The sequence below is a fragment of the Mixophyes fleayi genome, chromosome 6 (assembly GCF_038048845.1).
Source record: "Mixophyes fleayi isolate aMixFle1 chromosome 6, aMixFle1.hap1, whole genome shotgun sequence".
NCBI classification, from domain to species: Eukaryota; Metazoa; Chordata; class Amphibia; order Anura; family Limnodynastidae; genus Mixophyes; species Mixophyes fleayi.
Window position 1 is genome coordinate 33,376,559 of NC_134407.1, and position 6,436 is coordinate 33,382,994.

General features: G+C 43.2%; 1 pseudogene; it reads right to left on the reverse strand.

The window, feature by feature from the left end:
- Nucleotides 1-1,440: 1,440 nt before the first annotated feature.
- LOC142160599 (alpha-internexin-like) lies at nt 1,441-2,452 on the reverse strand (annotated as a pseudogene).
- Nucleotides 2,453-6,436: the final 3,984 nt, after the last annotated feature.

Here is a 6,436-nt window from a genome sequence, read left to right on the forward strand (position 1 = left end):
TCAAATTTAATGCAATGGCTACACAATATATAATCTTTATCTCATTAAATATAGGGCTCATTTTGCATTTCTAACCTATGTTTTTATTTCTTCAAGTAATCCTTTATATTTAGGAGTATATGTTTAACTGCCATAGAATCACCATTGGAAGAAATTCAGTCTTTGTTTACAGAGGAGGTTGCCTGTGTAATGTAACAAACACCATCCCTATGGACTTATGTTGCCAGAATAACACTGTCCACACCCAGACATGTCTTGATCACTCCCTTATAGTGTAAGTCATGTACCAGTGCATCTACAGATCATCAGTATATGTACAGCACTGATTTCATTTTTGGATTCACACATTTTCCTATATATCCTATAAGCTGATGCAGGAATGAGCTAGATATCCCTACCTACAGACGGCTATTGAAGTTATAATAAGTGGAACCACCACTCATATCAGTCATGATCCAAAGTAATCTCTTTTTTCCACCTTCTTAATAGAATAATCATCTTGAAAATATAGAATACATATTTATGCATAAAGAACGATGTTGCAGTTGTCTGCAACTTGAATATGATCATAGCTATTTGTTTTAATGAATCATTTACTCAAATGCAATATTTCTTTTTTCATTTGTCTGCTTACTCCATAAGCTGTATGTGTTTATTTATATTTGCACATAAAGGTACCGCAAATATATACATTTCATCTTAATTAGCTTTTTCTAAAGCTGTTATGCATTCACCAATTTAGATAGATAGATAGATAGATAGATAGATAGATAGATAGATAGATAGATAGATAGATAGATAGACCTAATTTACTATTCTTCTTTTAATAAAGTAAAGCATAATAAGGTCATACTAAGAGTTCATGGTTTTAATAACCTATGACAGTAATCCGTGCTCCCTGCTCTTTCTAGTTTGTGTCTTTTGGATACATCCTCTGATACCTCTAAGAAGTGTCTTTGTTAGACTGGAGATTGTCACTCTCTAACCCCCCTCCCTTCCTCGTTCCTCCAGACGGTCTTTAATTCTCAGTGTACCACAAAGCACCTAAATTAATCTGTTACATAACGATACTCATACATAATGTATTACATTCATGTTCCATAATTGTAGGTCACTGTGTGCAAGCGAAAGGTAGCAAGTTCAATATTTGTGCTGTACGTATGTAATTGTATTTGAAATTTATATTCTTACAGTGCTGGTGTACAATAATATCTAATAAACATTGCACTATTCAGTTTATATGTTTAAGAGCCAAATATGTGGCACTGGATTTTAGCCAATGAATGCACCGCTCTACAAAGGCTGCCTACATTATTGATATTATGTAAATAAATAATACAATATATGTGTATATAATGATATTTGAAATAGGAATGTTATTATGCATGATACCTTACACAAAATTACTGTATATTTATATTGTGTACTATAGAGGGCTGTTCAGCACCATGGACAGAGACCAGCGTCTTGGTGAGCTATGGTTATGAGTATTAATGGGAAATGCCTTTCTAGAGACTCTTTGGCACCACAAATACTTTGGATCTCGATCGTTTTGGACTGAAGCTGTCTCCTATAATCGTTGATCTCCTCCCTGCTAGCTCTGATAACTTCGGAGCTGCGAGACGCCTGCTCACTCAGATTGGCATATTTCGGCTTGTACCATTCATCAGCAGAATGCAAGTGTTTCGCAGATAGATTCTCGTACTGAGATCAGATCTCTTTCAGAGCTAAGGTTAGGTCAGGATTATCCAACTCCATCTCCACAGAGACCTGGGAGGCTCAAAGCATATCCATCAACTCGATTACTTCTTGTTCGTGAACTTTCCTCAGAAAATTGACTTCATCTAACAGAGATTCCACCTTCTTCCCCAGGGCCAGATGAGCCAAGGTGGCATCATCTACATCTTTCTTGTGCACTTTTAAAGCATACTCCGTTTCTTCTCTCATCCTTATCTCATCTTCATATTTCACCTTCAGTTTATGAAGATCATCTTCTAAGCTGTCCCTTTCGATGATGAGCTGGGATTCCTCTATGTTCATGTCCTCCAGTTGAGACTGAAGATCTTTAATCTCATACTGGTAGAGCTCTCCCAGCCTGGAGGGCTCAGACTGCCTTTGCCTTAAGGCTACAAGCTCCGTCTCCAACACCTTGTTCTGTTGCTTCAGGTTGTGGACCTTCTCAATGAACATTTCAAACGGTCATTGAGACCTTGGAGTTGTTCCTTTTCATTTGTGCGGATGATTTTGAACTCATTGTTTTCTCTGGACAAATAACCACCTGGTCGGGCAGACCTCCTATAAGAGGACCCTGAGGAAACATTGCTTCGGGACAGTGACAGGGACCTAAGGCCACCAGAAATTGTTGTCCTGGATGACGACTGGTTGACCTGGGAGAGTCTCCAAAAATCTTCCTGTATGAAGAGTAAAGGAAATGATCTGAGCCAAAACTCATCTCGGAGAGAGGATGAGGGAGGGACACCTACGACCTAGCTTTTATACTGTGAGGCACGATCAATATCTGGGGGGCAATGCATTAGCTTTGGTCACTAATGTGATTTAATCACTTCTTTGCTGGAATATGGCAAGTGTCTTATATGCTGTAGTTGTTTTTGGTAGATGGATATTCCTCAGCAGAGAACTATGGTGGTCAGATGGAACTGTCCATTTTGCTGCAGTGCTGATGTTAAAACGACTTGATTCACAAGGCTCCCCCTGTGCTTGGCATTGGGGCTCTCCAACCTACCTCTTGTCCCCTGTATTACTGTTTAGATCAGCAGTGTCTGGAGAAAAAAAACAATGTAATACTGTAAGTAAAGTATGTCACAGAGAAATAATCATGAATGACACTGTTACATAAGCAGTCCACTCTCTGGGCTTGAGTCAGTAAGGCATACATACTGAGCGCATCGTGCATTTGTTTTAAAACGCCTGTAACACTGCTCTATGTTCTCCCAAAAGTCAACATGGAATGAATGTCAATATTCTGTGCTAGATGACTTCTGTAAGTGTGATTTCCTGGCCATTAGTATGCTATAGTATGCTATGTATTTGTAGAGGCAATCTTGTTGAATAAAAGTTCCTTTGCCACTTCAGCTCACTTTGCAGTGAAACTCCTAAGATCTAGGTCAGCATTATCTAGTTGGTTATTAATATTGAGATTACTCCATGGATGAAGATGCTAATTGAGAACTGTGTAGGAGTGTTTTCATGTATATAAAAAAAGAGGTTTACACTTGTTTTTGATTGTCTTCGTTTTTTGGGTGGACTACAGATCCCAGTGGCTCCTGGGTGTCAGAACATGCTGGATAGATATGCCAGCATCCCATGTCAGCCATGGGTATTCTAGTTTTTGGAGTACTGCAAGCGCCAGCATGAACAAATGTGAGGACACCAGGGTTAGAATCGTAGTTCACGGAATTACACAGGTTAGGAAACAAGACAAGTGTGCTCTCAGGGTAAATGCAAACAGTGCTCCACATAGGAGAAATAAACTCCCCCGACCCCCACCAAATATTAGCAAAATAGCCAGTAAGAGCCAAACCCCCGACAAAACCACAGCAATAACCTCTTCCCACTGAGTTCTCAACAGGTTCAGAGTTTCTGCACCGCAAGAGTCTGAAATTGCTCAAGATGGGCCAGTGGGCCAGTCCCAGCATGCCCTGTCAGATATTGACTGGCTTTCTCCTGGCAAGGCATGCTGGGGCTTGTAGTTTCACAACACCTGGAGAGCCACAGGTTGGCCAGGCCTGATCTAGGATATGCACTACTCCAAATATAAAACTGTCCAAACGTTTTACCTCCCCCTCCAATCCCACATGGTTTGGTCAAGGTAGAAATGTATTTCTTTTCATGGTTCATAGCTTTCTTAGTTGGCTCAGGCCCATCAAGAGTATGTTAGGTTGCAATTTGAATTATGCAATACAACACATGGGTCATCATTGGCCAAAGTAATACACCTTTGCTCCACTTTCATATGGGCTTGGCCTGGGTGGTTCATATTAATCACATACAGATTCAGGGACATGACTCTTACCTAGCAGGAAAGAGTTTGACCAATAAAGCATTTAATAAGGCTTTCTAATGGTCCAGATATGAGAGCTACATAAGTTGTCTTTCACACGCATTGCAATTCATAGAGAATTTACAGCTAGCGATCTCAGCCCTCAAATCCGCAAGGAGCTCGGACTGCCTCCTCCGGAGATCACACCACCGGGGCTGCAGTTGGACTATTGTCCTCCTGCTGTAAAATTCCAGGCAGTGCCGGCTGCAGATAACCCTGTAACCATTTAACTTGTCCGCATTGGTAACATACCGAGCTATGGGGCGAATGCAACGGTCCATCATGCCCTCAAGACCTGTAGCTCGGCGCGTCCAAGTGAGGTACATTTTCGGGTAAAATTCTAGCATAACTATTTCAAAATGTGTATTTTTAACCAACTCCACAAAAGTCTACAAATAAAAAGAAAAGCAGCATTATTTCTAATGGTCAAAACTCGGTATTCATTCCGTTGAGAAAATCCGGCCTTATACATTTCACTTCACATACACAACAAATTGTGTTTGACCAATTTGATTAAAAGACATTTCACATTGTTTTAATATATGCAAATACTTGTATGTTATTGCTCTTTTTTCTATTTTTTAAAGGTGATGATGTAGATACAGGTCCGGAGGACCTGGAGGAGAAGGCCTGTGATGTGGAAGAGCCACAGATGAAGCAGGGGTCAGTCAGCATTAAGCACTTGATCCTGGACATGAGCATGGTCCTCACCCGTATGGACAGTTATCTGTGCACAAGCAACATTACCCTTACCCGTATGGAAACCAAATTGGATGTGAACCTTACCACAATTAGCACTACCCTCACCCGGCTCACAGACCTCCTTGTCCAGTGTCAGAGATAGCCCCCTCTAGCCACTCACTGGTTTAATATCTTACCATTTATTCAAACAATTTATCAGCTCTATTTTGTAAGTAAACATCTCCTAACTACCTTTACCAGACACAAACCGCACTCTGCGCACTTGTGACTTGGAAGTGTTTACTGTATGGGGTTACACACGATGCCAGCACTCAATCTTCAGCACTAAGGCTGTGAATTAGTTTAGAGCCAGTGCTTTAAGTGGGGCGGTATGTGCCGATATGAAATTCCAGCACTTCTGCACCCCACTTCTTCAGCCTTGCCGGCGGTAAGCGGGACAGGCAAGGCAGGGGAGCGCCATGCCTGAGAGCCGCTCCATTCCGCCTGTCATCCCCGCTTGTGCTGCATCCGCCGGCTCTTCTGGCTCCTCTCTGCTCCCCCCTATATTCTGACTATCGGGACATGATGACTTCACGCCCAACAGTCAGTGAGACTGCAGCAGGGAGCAGAGGGGAACCAGAAGAACCGGCGGATGCAGCACAGAGGAAAAGAACATGAAAAACAGAGAAGAAAAGGAGGAGAAAACAGCAGAAAAAGAAAGGTCATAAAAGGGTAAGTATAGAACGGAGATGGTCAGAATTACTAATGAGAGCACAGAGATTGAGAGAGAGTGATATGGAGGGGGGGGCACAGAGAGAGAGAGAGAGTGTCATGAACTTACCTGTTCCCCGCTCCGCTGCGCTGTCAGCGTTGTCTGGCAGCTGTGTCCGCTCCGGCAGTTCAGCGCTGTCCTCCGATGGTGCCCCCGCACTTCCAGGTTCTCCCAGCATCAGGTCATGTGACTCCTGGGCGGGGAATTCAAATCTCTATATCTACTCTGCTCTGACACGCTACCTGTGTCAGAGCAATGTGTTTCCTGTTCCTGGCTTCCTTTCCCTGTGTACCTGACTCCTGTGATCCTGCTCCCCGTGTACTCCTATATTTCCCCAGACTCCTGTGTACCAACCTGGCTGTGACCTGACCATCCCATGTACCGACTCAGCTGTGTTCTTGACTACTCTCTGGATTTCCCTCTGCCACTGTATATCTGATTACCTCCTGTGTACTGACCCGGCTGTGTTTCTACTCCTCTGGATTCATCTCCTAAGGCATACAACTGATACCGTGCATCTAGCCGGCTTCCGCGTCAGACCTCCAGACCCTGGAATTCACGGTTAGTGCCTGTATTTGCATCACCTTGTCATATTGCCTGTTTGACTATCCATCACTTAGAGCCTTCTCCCTTACGTCAGTAGGCTAACCTGGGGGCCGTGACCTGCGGTTCTTCGGCAGCAAAACCCATCCTACCTTGCGGTGGTTCTTGGTGAAGACCGGAAGGCCGTTAGACTCCACGCCCTAGGTAAGCCTGTGTAAATACTGACTAAGGCATCTGAACCATAACAGAGAGAGAGAGATAGAGGGGGCACAGAGAGAGAGAGAGAGAGAGAGAGAGAGAGAGATATGGAGGGGGGCACAGAGAGAGAGATATGAAGAGGGCACAGAGAGAGAGAGAGAGAGAGAGAGATGGAGGGGGCA